This window comes from Canis lupus, chromosome 14, assembly GCF_003254725.2.
Source record: "Canis lupus dingo isolate Sandy chromosome 14, ASM325472v2, whole genome shotgun sequence".
Lineage (NCBI taxonomy): Eukaryota > Metazoa > Chordata > Mammalia > Carnivora > Canidae > Canis > Canis lupus.
This window is the reverse complement of record NC_064256.1, coordinates 25,206,943-25,226,025: the sequence shown is the minus strand read 5'-3', so window position 1 is coordinate 25,226,025 and position 19,083 is coordinate 25,206,943. Positions and strand designations below refer to the sequence as shown.

Here is a 19,083-nt window from a genome sequence, read left to right as displayed (position 1 = left end):
TCCAGGATGCCCTGGACCAAAGGCAGATGCTCAACCACTGAGTCACCCAGGGTCCCAAACGTTCAGTTGCTTAAAGTTACTTTTTAATACCGATTTCTTGATTAATTCCACTGTGATGAAAGAATTTCCTTTGTATGTTTTTAATATTTTTAACTTTATTAAGCACTACTTTATGGCCTACTGTATGATCCATTTTGGTAACTGTTACTTGAAAATAATGTGCTCAAGAAGAATAGTCATCTGTAGTTGTTGGGTATGCCTTATGTCAGGTGTAGTTTTCTTGTGTGCTTATTCTGGTATTTTTTTTTCCTGTTTATGTAAGTCACTAAAAGAAACATATTAGTCTTCTGTTCTTTATTTGGATTTGTGAATTTCATTTTTATTTCAGAAATTTTTATTTTGTTTTGTATTTTGAGGATATGTTTGAGGATATTACATAAGAATGTAATTGATTATTATTACAAACTCCCTTTTATTTTTGTAATTTTTTTCTTATGGTGTACCCTGTCTGCTTATAGCTGTTTTAGGATATATTTTATTTCATTTAATTTAATTTCATTTATTTTTTTAAGACTTCATTTATTTATTTTGAAAGAGAGAGCAGAGGGAAAGGCAGTCAGAAAGGGAGAGAATCTCAAGCAGAATCCGTGTCAAGTGCAGAGCCCCATTTGGATCTCACTCTCACCTGAACTGAAATCAAGAGTCAGAGGCTTAACAGACTGAGCCACCCAGATGGCCTGAGAATATCTTTTAATATCCTTGTGTTTTCATCCTTTCTATATCTAAACATATATGAATATATATATTTATATTCATATGTATTATATGTTACTGAACAGAAATAGTTGTATCTTTATCTATTCAGTATAAAAATCTTTGTCAACAAATTAGAGTATTTAATGTATATAAAACATTTAGTTACTTACATATTTGGGTTTGTCATATAAATATCATTTATATCCTATATCCCATCCATTCTTTGTTCCACATGTCATTATTTAGTTTTTTAAAGAACATATTATTTCTTATTATTTTAATTCTTTAAATGCCTACCCCATATATTACAATAAGCATCTTTTAGTGATTAAAATATATCTTTATTACTTTTACAATTTTTGATTAAAGTACTTTAAAAATTTGCATCTCAACTTTCACACTATTAATTCTGCAAATGTTAATCCTACGTATATTTTGAACTGCATATGTGAAATATCATTATTGTTTTAGCATTTAATATTTGTTTTTTATATAGAATAACTTTTCCCCTTTCCAGTGCTTTTTGTTCTTGCTAGATTATTATACTTTAAACATGGATACTTTTCTTTTTTTTTTTTTTTTTGAAGACTTATCTTTTACATTTCTTTCATTCAGAACAAGAACTATGGATTTAACTTCTTTGAATCTTTGTCCAAAAGGACAAACGCCTTCGTTTATGAAGAATATTTTTTCCTTAAGTATCAATTAATTTTCCCTAAGTTCCATTCATCATGTAAATGCTCTCTGTCTCCCATTGTTTTGTTTCAGAAGTCAGCTTTCAGTCTTGTTATTACCCCTTTGAAACTAATGTGTCTTTTTTATTTATATGCTTTAAAGTTTTCTTTTTGTCTTATATTTTAGCAGTTTTGCATGTTGTACCTAGGTATAATTTTGTATTTAGCCAGGCTGTGATTCATAGAGCTTTCAGAACATGTCAAATGGCTTGATGTTTTCCATCAGTTTGGGGAAATTCTCAGCCAGTATTTCTTCTCATACTTCTATTTTTCTCTCTGTCCCTTCTCCTTGGACTCCAGTGAGATATGCAAGGTTTACTTATCTAGGTTCCATAGATATCTTATTTTTTTTTACACATTTTTTACTTGCTTGCTTTAAGTAGGCATTTGTATGTGTATATGTATACAATGCTGTAGATATATATTTTCTTTCCCCTACTGTGATTAATCTACTGTTAAATTCCTCTATATTTAAATTTCAGGGTTTTTGTAAGGTCCTGATTTCTACTTGATTTTATTTTTATTTTTTTATTTTTTTAGAATTTATTTATTTATTCATGAGAGACAGAGAGGGAGAGAGAGAGAGAAAGAGAGAAGAGAGAGAGAGAGAAGCAGAGACATAGGCAGAGGGAGAAGCGGGCTTCATGCAAGGAGCCCGATGTGGGACTCCATCTTGGGACTCGGGGATCACACCCTGAGTCAAAAGCAAAGGCTCAACCACTGAGCCACGCAAGTGTCCCTCTACTTGATTTTAAAATTAAATTCCAATTCTTTGGTGAAAATATTCCATCTATACATTTATTTTTGTAATATATTAAGATAGTTGTCTTAAAATCAACTCCTGATAACTCAAATATCTAAAATTTCTGTCGGTCTACTTTTACTTTTTTTACTCTCAGATTTCTCAGTCATTTGATCCTATTTTTCTAGCATGTCTGGAAATTTCTGACTGAATGCCAGATGTTGTAAAAGAAAAAGTGTTGAGACTCTGGATGGTGTTACCTTCCTTCTTGCAGGCCAAGAAAGGATGTGCTGATGGCTTTGTTTCAGTTGAGGATGATCTACCTCTGGTTTGCTTCTATTCCATAGCTGTTGCCCCTTAATAAGTCTCAACTGAAAGCCTGGGGCTTTTATAAGGCCCTCTTGTAGTGGTCCTAAACTCCAGTTTTCATCTTTCCTGTACTACAAGACTGCTAAAATATCTACTTACATTTTTAATATTTCAGCAGCTGCTTTCTGCTTGTTTTCTTATAATTTTGTTCTTCAAATTTTATCATTCAGGTGATGCCTCAAAGGAAATTTTTTACAGAATGCCATGACCAGTCTGCTGAAGTTCTCTTACACGGGAAAGTTTGAACTCTCAAATTCTTTCTCTTTCAATAGACCCAAACTCCAATAATTGTCTCCTGAGCCCACTGAGGCCACTGTAAATTCTAGAGACCTACTTTCTTTTCATGATCTATGTCCCATGCTTTTTTATCATCAAAAGCCCCAAAAGGAAAGTGGGCTTGCGTTAGTAACATAAATGTTTGGGTTCTATTTTTGTCTTTTGCAATGAATATTTCAAAGCAGCTGTTAGAGGCATATATTTATGGCCAAAGGGTAATATCACTCACATCTGGGAGGGGTGAAGAGAGGAAAATTGAATGATGAAATATGCTTTAGGAAACAATGGAAGCAAGAAAACAATGTCAGAATGGTGTCCACAGTGGAGAGAAAAAAGCCCAATTCTAAACAGAGGTTGCTAAACAAATCAGTCCCTATGCAATTAGATGGAAAAGCACTTAGCAACAATATGAAAATGAAAGACTAGCTAGAAATCAAGCACAATAAAAGATGACTCAGATTCTCTAAAGTTTGCATACTTTATAGCATTACTTTCAATTCCATATAGAGTTAGTTCACATGAGATATGATGATATGAAATTACAAGTGATGAAGGGAGAAGAAATCATTTCTGGATTCCAGATGTAAAATCAATCTTAATCTCTTATTTAGTAAAGGAATTCAAACTCTCTGAACATTTATTAATTCCTACTGGAATTTCCCTCAAAATCCTAAAGACTGATACAATTTGGCTTTGTTATAGATATAAAAATGACATTAAGACTTCTGGTCTTGTTAAACATTTCTGGTTCTATTGTTCTTTTTAAAATCTCATCTTCCAAATACCAAGCTTTACTGGGATCTAAAACATGATTAAATATGAATATGAATTCAGCATCTCTCCATGAAAGATCATTCTGTATAATGCGTGCATTCTCTTGGTGTAACACTATTGTTTCAGTTTTACAGACTTATACCTATGAGTATTTAGTCTGTCAAACCCCCTTTGAAAGTGTGTGTGTGTGTGTGTGTGTGTGTGTGTGTGTGAGAGAGAGAGAGAGAGAGAGAGAGAGAGGCAGAGACAGAGAGACAACAGGGAGATCAAAGTGGGCTACACAATTTGCAGAACCCAGTGCAAAATAAAAATGCAGGACCTCTTTTTCAATAGTTATTAAGAATTTCAAGAAGATGGAAGCAGAGCACTAAACCAAGTAGGGGACCCTTTGGAGTAGAGACCTGTGTAACTGCACAAGTACATGCTCAGGAAATGGGCTCGAGAGAGAGAGAGAGAGAAAGAGAAGAACAAGTGCATATTTTGTATCAGTCACTTCATAGTCTCAAGAGAATGTCTCCTAACAATTTGAAGACTTGTTTAAACTGACCACTTTGATGATTTGGATGTACAAGTTTGAGATTAGAGGTTAAAATGAAGTAAATTACTCTGCATAAAATTGGAAGTTAATGGGATGGGGGAATGGAATCCAGTGAGAGAGATTGAGACAAGCCATTGTGGCTGGATGATACACAAGAGAACCTTCACTGTAGTTCAGGGTCTGGGAGAAATAGGAGTTTAAATATATACATATAGAGAAATATATACATATATTTGGGACATACACACACACACACACACTCACGTATATCATGATAGCAGAATGGGCAGGAAAGACTTTGGAGAAGGGAGATGTATAACAGAGATTCTTAAAAGTGTAGTCTATCTGTGGGCTGTATATATAACACCTCTCCAGTATCTTATCTGTCTTAAAATCTTCAATGCAGTTTGCTTTGATATATTAATCACAAGCTAACATTTGAAAAGGTAAGTAAGATGCTTAAAAAATCTCAACACTTTCTTTCCCATTATGAGAGAATTATTTATCACAAGTTTCCTTTTGATATATATATGTCTATCTTTTCATATTTATCTACATTTATCTCTCTCTATCTCCATATATCTATATCTATACCCATATATATCTTCATATTTCTCCCTGACCCTGGGTTGGAGTGTAAGATGACAAGAAATGAGCCATCTTCAATATATTTCCAGCAGCAAAGAAGATTTGGGCTTACTTTCTGTGGTTTATTTTCTAAAAACAATAGTTTACTTCCATTTTCAAATATGAAAATATAACTATAAATATGCTGTTGAAGTATGTGCCTACTCCCATCCAGAAATTTTGATACTGTTTCATAAGTCTTTACCAGTTGAAATTCACTCATTCAAACAATGTTAGAAACTATATTAGTATTTACTTTCTTGATACATATAAATCAAGACCCTTTGAAGATCAAATCTATTACATTTTTAAATCACAATGATGGAAAAATGTGTGATAATATTTAGCATGCAGTAGTACATGCAGTAGTCAATTTCCATTCCATCTGCACTAGTAACTGATGATCTCTTTCCACTTGGAATTAATCTAAATGGGTAGATATGTTGGAACTTTTACTGAATTACATATGAATCTGAATTGAACTCTTATCTACTCATTTACCAAATATCATATTTACTACTATCTTTTCTAAAATTTTCTTAGCAGTTTTTTAATACTACTTTTCCAGTAAAGTTCAGAATTATTTTGTTTAGTTTGGAGAAAAAAATAGGATTCTAATAGTAATTGCCCCAAACTCACATACTCATAAAAAAAAAGACACTTTGTAATTTTCAAGTTATATTAGCTAGCAAAACAGTATCTCTCTATATCTATTCAAGGTTTCGGTTAGGTCTCTAAATAAAATAAATTAAATAAAAGTTTAATTTTTTTTCATCTTATAGGCATTGTAAACTTTGTGTTAAAGCTCATAATTTTAAAGCCTTTATTGCTAATGTAAAAATTATATTACATATATAATTGCATAATATTTTATTACAGGTGATGTTATATAACATCACCTGATGTTATACAGGTTTATGTTGATACTAAACCATATCAAATAAATAAATAATATATATATATTTATAAATATATATACATTCAATTCATTTTTTAAAAAGATTTTATTTATTTATTGATGAGAGACACAGAGAAGAGAGAGAGGCAGAGACAGAGGCAGAGGGATAAGCAGGCTCCAAGCAGGGAGCCGGATGTGGGACTTGATCCTGGGACCCTGGGATCACACCCTGAGCTAAAGGCAGATGCTCAACCTCTGAGCCACGGAGGCACCCCTCCATTCATTTATTTAGTCACTCAAATAGTACTACATATTGAGGTACAATAGTGAACATGACTATTATGATTTCGGCTGTTACAGAGTTTTCTAGTTGGGAAATAAAACAGATAAATGCACTCAAATAACTATAGCTCATAATCAAGTCGCAAAGGATATAAATAGGGATTTTTTTAAGAAAAATTATTTTTATTTTTTAAAAAAGATTTTATTTGTTCATGAGAAACACACACAGAGGGATCCCTGGGTGGCGCAGCGGTTTAGCGCCTGTCTTTGGCCCAGGGCGCGATCCTGGAGACCCGGGATCGAATCCCACATCGGGCTCTTGGTGCATGGAGCCTGCTCCTCCCTCTGCCTGTGTCTCTGCCTCTCTCTCTCTCTCTCTGTGTGTGACTATCGTAAATAAATAAAAAATTAAAAAAATAAAATAAAAAAAAAGAAACACACACAGAGACAGAGGAGAGAGAGAGAGAGGCAGAGACACAGGCAGAGGGAGAAGCAGGCTCCATGCAAGGAGCCTAATGTGGGACTCGATATCTGGATTCCAGGATCACGCCCTGGGCTGAAGGCAGGCACCAAACCACAGAGCCACCCAGGGATCCCCTAAAGAATATTTTTAAAGTTTTATTTATTTAAGTAATCTCTATGCCCAGTGTGGACTCACAACCTCGAGATCAAGAGTCACGTGTTCTTCCGACTGAGCCAGCCAGGCGCCCCAAGAGTAGTGGTTTTTAACATACATTACCAAGTACACGTAGTAACTAAAAATTCTGTACACCGCTTGTAGAAGCATATTTGTTTAAATGTATACATAATTGCATGTACATGTATGAATGTATACAATTATTTTGTAATATAAATATTGTAAAATATACACACTGTAGATAATTGAAATGATGTAGTAAAAATAAATACAAATCAACAATGTAGTATTTTTTCCCTGTAGCCCAATGGATCATCTATTTTGTCCTCCCCCTAATGTACACATATCCCACACTGGAGGCTAAAGCAATCCTTTAGTGTGTGGTAGCGAAGTTTTTTCTCATGAGGTGACATTTAAACTCAATTCTGATGTATAAAAAGTGCCACTGAGAGGCCATGGAAAGAGCATTTCAGGAAAAGATAATAACAGGTATAAATTTCTGATGCTAGAGTACGATGTGTCTCAGGAAATGTTATAAGGCAGTGTTTCTGGATCATTGTGGATGGTGGTGTCGGGAAGGAATAAAGGAGATGAGGATGGAGCGACAGCCTGGCTCCGAGGTATTTACATCCTCTAGGTTTTGTAAGGCCTTTGGATTTTATAACATGTGCAATGGAATGTTAAGGAAGAATTCTGGGCTTGAGAGTGACATGTGTAATTGTGATTTCAATTCTGTTTAATGATTTTGATCTCTAGGGAGGAGTGCTTATGGGGACAATTGGGGGAAGCAGGACTGAGTTCTGAGGCACGCCAATATTTACAAGTTGAGTGGATGAGAAACCTATAAAGAAGAATGAGAAGAAATGATAAGGTATGGAGAAAAGAAATGCCAGCATGTATCACAAAATCTCAAGGAGAAAATGTTGAAGAAAAGCAGCAGTGGCTAATTGAGAGATAAATCATTTATAGGTAGGGTAAGATAAAGACAGAAAAGGATCCATTGATTTTGGCAACATGAAAATCTTTGGTAACTTTGACAAGAGCCGTTTCAGTGGAGCTAAGGGAATAGAAGTCAGATTGGAATAAGGTGAATAGGATAAATTGTGGATACAGTTTTGCCTCAGAACATAAAAGCCTGTCATTTTTTAAAATAGGTATAGATTATTCCACTCTATGGATGTATAATAATTTATTTAATCAGTCAAGTATTGGTTGACATTTATGTTGTTTCCAATCTTGTGCTAACACAAGTATTGCTTACAAGATTAGCTCTGTATAAAAAGTTCTGCTCACCATATGAATATACATGCAGAATACATTTTTAGAAATGGAAGAACTGAAATGATCAACTCTGAGACATATCCTATTAAACACTATAGAGCTTAAAGATTTAGAAAATCCTCAAAGTTTTCAGACAAATGAGATCAAATAACATACAAGGGTAAGAGAATTAAATTGGCATAATTCTGGCAAAAGCAGCATGCAAAGCAAGGAAAAACCCATCAAAGAAATTGTGAAACAAGAGACTATCACTAGATAAGCTGTCCTTAAAATACCAACGGTATGGAGAATTATTTTAGTCATTTAGAAACTCAGAAAATTCTTTAACCATGAGCCCTTACTCAGCAATCTACTAGAAAATGAACTTCATCAAACTATGACATGAGTAGAGAGACTGGTGAAAGCAATATTGGTGACAGTATTTGCAGTTCTAGACTCACACAAACCTGAACATAAGAGAGAAAAATAGCACAAAATACCATAGGAAAGAATAAAATATGTACATTTTATATTCTTAAATTCATAAGGCATAATTTATTTGTTTTATTATTTATTCTTATTAGTAGTCATTTACATGTGGTTTATCTCCTATGTGTTCTGTGTCTTTTTTTATTTAAAGTCTCCTCTTATTGTTTCATTAGCTATTAGGAACACATATCTTGGTTATTCTGTTTAATTCGTTTTCTTTAAAACTTAAAATACGATTCATTATACATTGGTGGTTTGCTAAGAGAGAAAGATTAAGATCAGTTTGAAAATTTTAGAAAGATTATTTGGGAAGGCTATAATTCTTGTTTATTATAACTTTCTTTTTATTTAGTAATAATTTATTGCAAAGTACTCTGATACACATCAGGGTGAGAGCAAAAAATCAAATGAAGAGTCTGATTTCTAGTGGAGGATATATATTACATGTTAATCAGCTCTTATTAGGTATGGTCTGGTGGGAGGCTCAACAAGAGTTAGCAATTGTAGGATACTCAGCAATTACAAACTAAAGGGTATCATGTTTGAAAGCAAAGACTGAAGCATTCACCTATAGTAAAATCTGTTTCCCAAATTAGGACACAGAAAATCTGATTTTATGAGTTTGGACTGCTGAAGAAAATTGTCCTACTTCTGATTTGTTCTCTTTATATGGCGACTCACTGACTTTACATGCTTTACTTTATATTGCTTTCCTCATCACAACTACACAGAGAAAATGGGATACATTCCATATTTGTTATTGTCAGAACTTCTGTGTTTTAGTTGTGATTAATGGGAAAAAATGCTCAAAGTTACAACTAAGCCCTACATAATGTTTAGTGTGAAACCCAGGGGATTTTATAAACAGGTAAATGTAAATCATTTCAGCAATTTTCCTTCTCGTTCATGCCAATTAATTCCCACATGAGTGTCTACATCTTTGAAGCTACTTTAAACCGATTCAGCATTTCCTCTCAAAATTGCAGATATAAAATATCTAACATTTGAATGTTGCTTTAGCCTGAAACTGGAAATGAGTGTCGATGTAACTGCAAATACATTTCAAATGACTGGTTTCAATTTTATCAACCTTTATAGTTTATTAGTTTTGTAACTGTATGCAGACACAAAATGCTTATTAAAATAGGATTATTTTTTTCTGTTCACCAAAATGTACACAATTAGGTGAGTTTTTGTTCTGGATTTACTAGCTGTACTTCTACTTCACCACTATCTTTAAAAGGACACAGTGCAAATAATTTTGTATCTGTGTTACTGCTACAGCCTTGTAAAGAGGAATAGTGGTCATGATGTTCCAAAATCGCTTTCTGGTCATTAGGTTACTGAGATTATATCATTCAGAAAGAGACCTTTCTTAACAAGGAGGAAGAACTATGACTGGGGTTTATAATGTCTTCCAGGCATGCACTAAGACAATTTTCAATGACTAATTATAGCTTAAGGAAGCAGAAAAAGATGCCAGAAAAAAAAAAAATCCATCAGAAGAGTTAATTTAGAGAAGGAAGGAGTGCAGTTTGAAAGCAATTTTGTAAATTCCAAGTATAACTACTTGCATTCTTCAAAACAATCTCAGTTTTACTGACTTTAATGATAGGGCATTGGTTATAGAGGGGATAAATGTTCATTCTGTAACTGTAGTGCCTATATTTATATAAGGTGTCTTCAAGAAGGCAACTTGATTCCTTTAGGAAATTTTTGAGGAACATTTGAAATATTAAAACCTATGGTCTTTATAGCTAAACATCTCACAGCTTAAAACTCATAACCTAGACTCCAATAGTCTCACATTTATAATCTTTTATTGATAGTTCTGAAATTTTGAAGCAAGTTAATAAACCTATTCTAATTTTTAAACATTTTCTTGAAATTGGTAAGATTTTGCACCATACATTTTTAGTAGTCTAATACATTTTATAAATTTATTTAACTTATAAAAATGTTAAAAATATATAATGAACTTGATCTTTTCAAATGATGACTTAGAAATGCTATGAAAACAAGTGTTTGCCTAAATCTGTTGGCTGTATTTAAGTTATTTTTAGTAATGAAAATGAAGAAATACATATATATAGTTTCAAAACTCAGGCAAAAATCTCATTCTGAAACTGAGTGATTATCATCAGCAAAATTAGCACAATGACATCATCTACTAACTTATCTGATTTCTATGCAAAGCCTGGGTAGTTGTGAAGAATCAGCCACCTGTCACATAGAGTACTCCAAGTAAGCCATACTCAAGTACTGCTTCAGTCTTGACCGCCAGGTTGGTGTTTCATGCTGTGTAAAATACTCCAAACATTAAGGAAGACTATATAGAATCTGAATTCCTTGTAATTTTAAAAGGAGAATGACATCACAACAAAATAAAGCAACACAAATAGAGACATGGATTTAGGGCCATGGAAAATTAAAATTCCCTGTGTCTGAGTAAGTATGAGCTATGGGAGTAGCAATGCATTGAGGTTCAAAACCAAAGGACTCAAAAACATGGTGATGGAGTTGGGGAACAACCATGAAGCATTTTTAAGAGTAAGATGACAAGATCAATATTTAAAGAGAATTTGTATGATAATTGGCTGGCAAGGTGAGTTAAGCCTGAGCATTTACATTAACTGAGCATTGAAAAAGCCAAAGTAAGGAGTGATAAGGGTTCTGTCCAGAGTGATGGCATCACTAATTGAAAATAAAATAAAAATCTCAGTATGTTTTAAAAAAAAAAAGGAAGGGTGTTTGAAGTCTACCAGCACCTTTGCATGAAGAACAGGTAAAAGTTAGAAATGACTCATTTTCATAGCTTTGAAGCCTGGGAGAATCATAAAATATTGCTAAAGACAGGAAAATGTGTAAGTTGAGGGGAAACGGTCTCAGGTTGAAATCGTGTTAAGAAGGCTCAGAAGTGATGAGCAGTGAAAGTCAGAAATGGGATTCATTTGTAGAGAACAGAGAAAAACCCAGAAAGAATAAAAGCTGTCAATCTATATATTATATTGAACATAAAACATATGTTATATGTTTCTTGGCTTTTGGCCTATTTGTCATGCATAGTCCGGAGTTTATATTTTTTTTCCAAAACAGAAATTGCAAAGGTTAGATTTCTTAGTCTATGAGCAACTGTTGATTTTTTTTTTTTTTTAGCAAATAATCACACATTTATATAGCCAATATAGAGAAAAGTTAAAGGCAAGCATTTGAATTTTATGAACTTGACTTAGCTATTTCTAATTCATATATTAGGATTTCATGAACTTCTGAGATAAATTTTAAAAACAATGTAGTTTGTATACAAATTGAAAAACTGCCCTGTGATTATTGTTTTACCTATAATTCCATCGAATTTTGGCTGTGATTAAGAATTTTTTTGTTTGTTTGTTTGTGATTAAGAATTTAAGTGAATGGTGGGCGGGATGAGAAAGATGCTAATTTACTTTTAAGCCACTTAGGCTACTATTGCTTTGCCAGCATAGGCCTAACCATGTAAGAATTCATTTAGAAATTAAGCCATTGAAAAGAACTGTAACTTGTTCATCACTTCTGTTTACCTTTGAATTTTAATAAGACCCATTATCATAACTGATTACTAGGGAACAGTGAAATTTAAAAAAAAAAAAAAAAGCAAGGGGAGCCTAGGTGGCTCAGTTGATTAAGTGAATGACTATTGATTTCAACTCAGGTCGTGATCTCAGGGTGGTGGGATGGCTGGAGTCCTGTGTGGGATACTAGGCTCTGTGCAGAGTCTGAGATTTTTTTCTCCCTTTCTCTCTGACCCTCTCCCTACTTGCCTGTGTGTGTGCAGGCTCTTTCTCTCTGAACTAAATAAATCCTAAAAAAAAAAAAAAAATTACGAAACACCAAAAACAAAACCTCAAATCTCTCTGACTAGGTAGTGCTTTTAAAGAAAAGAAGTATTAGAATGATTATATGTGGGTCAGTGTATAGTCCCTTTAAGGGTGTCCTATAACCATTAATGTTTACATATGAAAAGAAGTTCCTCACTCATAGCTTGTTAAGGTATTGCTGAACAGAATCATAGTGTTTCAGAATAGCCGTTTCAAGTAATTACTACTACTATTATTATTATTGTATTTCCATTGCCCTTTATTAAACTAAAAGCATATTGGAAGTCTAATACCTAAAGCAGACAACACTCTTGAAGTTATAAAGTGGGGCTGGGAGTGCGGAGCTTCATTCTACAGTTGCCTCCAGTGATTTGGCCCTCCCCTCCCCTGTGGGGACTCAGCCACTCTTGGCCTTCCTAACAAGAAGCCCATTTACATGTGAAAACATTTTAGGACTGCCTGCATTGCAGTATTGATCATTTTAATGTCTACTGATGAGTGGAGCAATGAATTTTTATATTGAGTAGGTTCTAGGGATTTTTCTGTCCTCAGGTTGGGAGCCTCTTACTGCCCTAGGGCAATGAACTTCAGGCAAATGTTCCCATGAACAATAACTAGCTGCATTCACCTGACTCCCTATTCTTGCTGGTTTCTGGCTACCATGATAATCTATTAATAATTGGAGTATCCTGAATAATGGCCCCAAATACATCCACACCCTATTCCTTGGAAACCTGCAAATAAGATATTAGAGGCAAAAGGGACTTTTCAGATGTGATTAAAATAAGGCTCTTGTGATGAGGATATTATTATTGATTATCATGATGAACCCTAAACATAATCAGAAAGGTCCCTAGAAGCAGGAAGCAGAAGATTTGACTAGAGAAGAAGAAAGGGAACTTGATGACAGAACAAGAGGTTGGAGTGATGTAAAGAAGGGGTCATTGGCTAGAGCACAGATGGCCTCCAAAAGCAGAAAAGGGAAGGGAAAGGAACTTCTAAAGCCTCTAGAAGGAACCAGCCCAGTGAAGCTCCAGAACTATTCAGCCTCCAGAACTATTAGAGAATCAATTTGTGATCTTTTTACACTGCCAAGTTTGTGGTAGTTTGTTACAGCAGTCATAAGAAGCTAATGTAATAATCATCAATAATTTCATAATTGTGTAATAATAAAACCAATAAGCTTGCATTTTGTATATAATAAAAGGCTTCCTTATTAAAAATGATGATGTATCTCACTACTGTGGCACTTTACACTTTTTGGTGATTTTATATTATTATCTTATTTGATTCTCAAAATCATTTTATAAGGTAAGCAGGAAAAATATTATACCTATTTTATTTATGAGGACACTGAAACTTGGGGAGCTTACACAACTTGCAGTAAAAAGATGTTATTTGACTCTTTGCCTAGTGTTTCCTGTCTATACTGTCCTGCTTCTTTAGAAAGAACTTGGAAAGGCATGTTTAACAAGTTACATGACCACATTTATTTAAAGGCAGGCAAACTGCCCCCCCTTAACTAGGAAAATACAAAATTCATCACAAAGAGGAAATCTTCTATCCTAAATTCATGTTGAATAGCAGGTTACTGATTGGTTAATGCCAGGGCCTCTCCACACAAGAAAGATTTGGTCAGAATATTCATCTCTATGTATATTACTTAACATAGAGTGTATAGTTTAACATAAAGATTTATGAAATGAGACAATAAATATTTTCAGAAGTAATTAAATATAATCTTAAGTGTATGGACAGCTAAGCAGATTGAAAAACAAATATATGCCACTAGTGTTCCTTTTTGGCCATGTTTTTGTATTTCTAAATATCATTTAAGGAGAGGTAGGAGTTTAGAAATTAGAATGAAAGTACATTTTTAGAAGGTATTAAAGAGATTATAACTATGTCAGCTTTATTTTCATGCTGTGTCTGCAATCTCTAGTAGGGAAGCTGATAATATGCCTTTCACCAAGGCTTACTTTCTCATTTTCCACGGTCAACATGATAATTACTGTAAAGGCAAACATGGCTGAGTACAGGTATATTCAACAGGTAAAGCATACAGTATAAAGTCTATACTGTAACTATGCAAATGTCATCATTCTCAAAACCTCAAGCAAATATTGATTAAGAATTTTAAGCTCTTCAAAGGGTTGCTGGAGCAAAATGAATAAGTTTAGGAGCTTTTAGAGGTTGTTTTTGCCTCAGGTGTGTTTCTGGAACTGACTGATTCCATACTTCTCAAAGAAGGCAGTGCATTAAATGGCTGAAAATAGTACAAGGCAACAGCTCAGAGACACTTTAAAATGAGAGATAAAAATTATTTCATTTTTCTGAAAATAAACTCTGTAAAAATCCATTTTAACTTTAACCTTTACATTATTAAATAGAAATCCTATTTTATTTTAGTTTCTTTCATATGAGTCAGATTGGCTATGATGCATCACTTAAGGAAAGATGATTTTGATGGGACATTATTGGTAAGTTGATTTTATTGAGATCTTCACAAATTGGCTAGCCCACCATGTAGTGTTAGACCTGCAGACATTAGCAATCAACCCTTACATTTTATACCAGAAGAAACAGAGGCCTAGGAAGATGTTGGATGGCATCACCATCCATGCTGTTAATCAAATTAAAAACCCAAGCAATAAACAAACCCAAATAATTCTTTATATACATAAGATTAGTTTGTTGTTATTTACCACTTGAAAAAAATTCTCAAGTCTGCCTACTATCTTCTCTCAAATCTTCATACCCTGAGCTTCTCTCATTAGGTATACTCCAATGGCATATTACCTTTGTCTTCCATCATTCTCTCTCCCCTTTCTCTAATTTATTCTCTTCATAAAGCCAGAGTGACTTCTTTGAAGTTCATATATGATCAGATCACTTCCTACTGAAATGACTTCAGTGGCTACTCATTGGTCTTGGGATGAAGAACAAACTCTTTCACTTGAACCCTGGCTGCTTCTCATCTCAACTTTTGCTTCCTGTCCCACCTCATTGATCACGGCTTTGCAGCCACACATCCCTTCTGCGCATGCTCTTCATTCTATAAGGGGTTCCCTGCCCAGTTTAAGTTATTCCCTTAGACCTCCACTGGGACAAAGCTTCCTATAACAAGCCTTCTTTGACTTTCTGACTTAATTTAAAAATCCCCATCACAGTCTGTCATGTGACATGTGCATTTTCTTTATAGAGCTTATGACAGTTGTAATTTCACAGTAATATGTGTGGAATAGTCTACCCTGTGAGACTGTAAGTTCCAGAAACAACAGTGTCCATATCCTATATTTTTCTCACCACCAGTGCTCAAAGTCAATCACAATATCTAAAGAATAAAATTCTAAAAGTGAGCTGACAAAATGAAAAATATACAGTGATTTTCAAACTATTTTAGCAGCAGAAACATTCCATTAAAATCTCACACAAAACCCTAGAAAATAAAGGAAATAAAAGTGACATACTAACACTATACACTAAGTATGGTTTTATACTATTTAGATAAAATGAAGTCATCAAAAATGTAGATATTTGGGAAACCACAAAGTATCTTGGGAAGTAGCCAAAAATTTGGATTAGGAGATGTTGCATTTAAAAAAAAATTAAGCACAAATGAGTCTTAATGTCCATTTTATCTAGTAATTTTGTTTTGGTTAATTGAACAAAGAAAAATCCAAATATACCTAGATAGACAGCTGCAGTAATAGCAGCCAGCGTTCTATTCACAGGATGTTTTTCATTTAAAATGTAGCAGGATCCTGGATAGCAGATTTTTTTTTTCACAGTTCAATCAATAGCAACCTCTAATAACTTCTTACATTTTCTGATCAGTGAAACATTTAGAATGAATAGAAGAATAGTCTCCTCAGCTAGGTTGGAACTTTTTTTGGTGAAAAATAATTTTTCAAATATATCTTAAAACATTAAAAAAATTGAGTGATTTTAAAAATTAAATCTCAGGTCACTGGCATTTAATTAATATGTCTCCAATATTCTCTTAAATCAAGGCACTCTGTCAGAATCCATTCACTAACATTTTATCTGCAACAATGTGCTTTAACATTCCAATCCCCCACTGCCAAAATGAGCTTATTGAAAAAATAAAAATATCTAACCTATTCCACACGAATTATACAAACATGTTTGGGAGAGATGAGGTGTATGAGATATTAAGCAAACTGGATTGTTTTCATCAGCAAAAATAATGCCTTTGTCTCATATGACATACTTAAACCCCCACCTGCTGGAAATATTTCTGAAAAAGTCTGCTATTTAATAAGATTGTTAATACATTTGACAATTTTGTGACATTTCTCCAAACTGTTTTTGAAAGATGCTGGCTTCTATAATTTCTTTGCAACATGTGGTGCTGACTTGAACACATTTGGGCAAAAGATTCCTACTTGCCATCTCGGCAGTTGTTGACCTCAGTACTTTCACACTGTCAGTACAGATGTCACTACATTTTTGCCAACATCCTTTATGGTTGTTAAAAACTGATCCAAACACTAGACAAAAAATTCTCCTGTTGTCTAAGTGTCAAGTGTTTAAATTAATGCATCCTCCTCACCTGCACCTGCACATACAGTATAAAACAAGAAAATGGAAATCAGAAATACGTGTATTCTCATTCAATTGAACTGTGAATAAGGCAGTTATGAATCTCAGCCGATAAATTCAAGTGCACGGGAATATAAATATTTAATCTAACAATTTGTACTCCTAGCTCCCATTTACTGGAGTGGAAGTAGCTTAACCAGTTGAGTGTTTCTTCATATCTTCAGAAGTGTCTTAAGTTTTTCAGCGAGTTTTAGATCTGCGACCCCTTGTCCTCGATCTTTGAGCTCTGTTAGTGACTGCTGAAATAGTCCACTTCCCTTTTCAAATCCTGTGTGTACTTCTGCTACCTACAAACTTGCTAGAGCATAGAGGGTTAGGGTTTGGGAATCTGCACATGGGAATCTATACTCTTGCATACCAAGATACAGCTCTCAAAAGACATCCCTTCTCAGGAGTCGTCCGGTCTCATTGGCACTCACTATGGGTCTTAGGGCTCAGGTCACCTGTCTTCACTAACTCCCTGCTCCCATCATTCCTTCTTCATTTTTTTTTTTTAAACTCTAGGGATAAGAATGCCTTATTCTTTTCTGTCTGCCTCTTAAGGGAAAAAACCCCACAAAACTCAAATATCCCAAGTTTTATAAGGCTACAGTTTCTGAAATATTTAGTTAATAAGAATTTACATACTGGGGTGCCTGGGTGGCTCAGTTGGTTAAGCATCTGCCTTCAGCTTCAGCTCATGATCTCAAAGTCGGGCTCTCTGCTTAACAGGGAGTCTACTTATCCATCTCCTTCTACCCATCACCTACCCCTGCTTATTCTCTCTCTCATAAAAATAAATAAAATCTCAAAAACAAAACAAAACAAAACAAAGTACTTACATACCTACTAAATGCCAACCACACTTCTCTGGTATTTTAGCAGTAAGCAAAGTGACAGTCTCTGCCCTCATGAAACTAACATTCTTGGGGGGGGGGGGACAGAAAATAGCAATTTAACAAATAAATATTAATCATGTCCTCTTATAATGTGAATTTCTATGAAGATAAAGCACTATAATGGGATACATGAGACAAGATTTTTGAAAAAGCAGTAATAGAATGCATGAATAAAATAAAGAATTTGGGAAGAAAAAAATAGTAAGTGCAATGGCCTTGGAGTAGGCTGGACTTGGATAGTTTTAGGAATAGCAAGAAGACCAATATAGTTGAAGCTGGGAATGGCAGGGGAGGAATGGTCCACTAATGTGGACCAAACAGCCTTTTTATCTTTTTCTATCATCATCCACTTCCATAGTTAGCACAGGGCTGATGGGAAAAAAGAAAAATCTGAAACAGAAACAGAAAGGAAAAGGAATGTAGGCTACTATCCCAAATGTTATCTGGCTTAACAGAGATACACTTAATTTCAGATTTTGGAAAAAAGTATCAGTCTTGTTGGATGATCATTCTAGGAATCGTTTCTGCTTTGGGTTATCTGACAATGGCACTAATTCTGTTTCCCTCTCAGTCAATCCCTAGCATGTATTTGTTGTAATGTTAGACATCTAGGATTTAAATATCTTTTTTCCTAATTGTATCTGCCTCTTTTTCGAATGTGATGAGTTTAACTCACCCTATCTGTTACATAAGTCTGTTTTAGCAAAGCTAAGCTGTTCACAATAAGCATAAAGGAAGCAGAAGCTTGAATTGTTTACATTCTTTTTTTTTTTTTTTTTTTTTTTGAGAGTGAGAGACAGATGAGAAGAGAGAAACTACAAGCAGGGGCAGAGGCAGAGGGAGAGAAAGAATCAAAAGCAAACACCATGGCCAGTGCAGAGCTTGATATGGAGCTTGATATCATGATCCTGAGATTATGGCCTGAGCTGAAATCAAGAGTCAGACCCCTAAGTGACTGAGCTACCCAGGTGCACCTTTTCAACCTTTATTTTATGTTTCAAAATTATATGTAACATTGTAGGGACCACAACACTATTGTGTAGAAGTGATAACATAAAGTTCTTCGAATTTGGGCAGTATTTATCTACATTTATGTAAAACATAAAAAACAAATTTCTTGTGCTTGAGTGAATTCACATGAAAATTTTGAGGCTACTAAACATCACAATTGTTGATACAGTAGAAGAAATACTCTGTGAGGATAGAGTAAAAATTGTCCTTGGTTCTTAAGTCTGCTTAATCATGTCAGAGTCATTGGTCACAATGAAATTTTATTTTTAAATTTCTTGTTTTTAAAATATGACAGAATCAACTTTAAAAAATAATTGTATGCCACGCTT

The 19,083-nt window shown here is 34.2% G+C and overlaps 1 long non-coding RNA gene across 3 annotated transcripts in view; it reads left to right on the top strand.

The window, feature by feature from the left end:
- The first annotated feature begins 7,385 nt into the window (after window positions 1–7,385).
- The window catches only part of LOC112674803 (uncharacterized), a 167,615-nt gene continuing 155,917 nt past the window's right edge, over window positions 7,386–19,083 (top strand). For all 3 annotated transcript variants that reach the window (XR_007401928.1, XR_004804763.2, XR_003145577.3), the window contains exon 1: window positions 7,386–7,504. This is a non-coding gene — a long non-coding RNA (uncharacterized LOC112674803). The remainder of the gene's footprint in view (window positions 7,505–19,083) is intronic.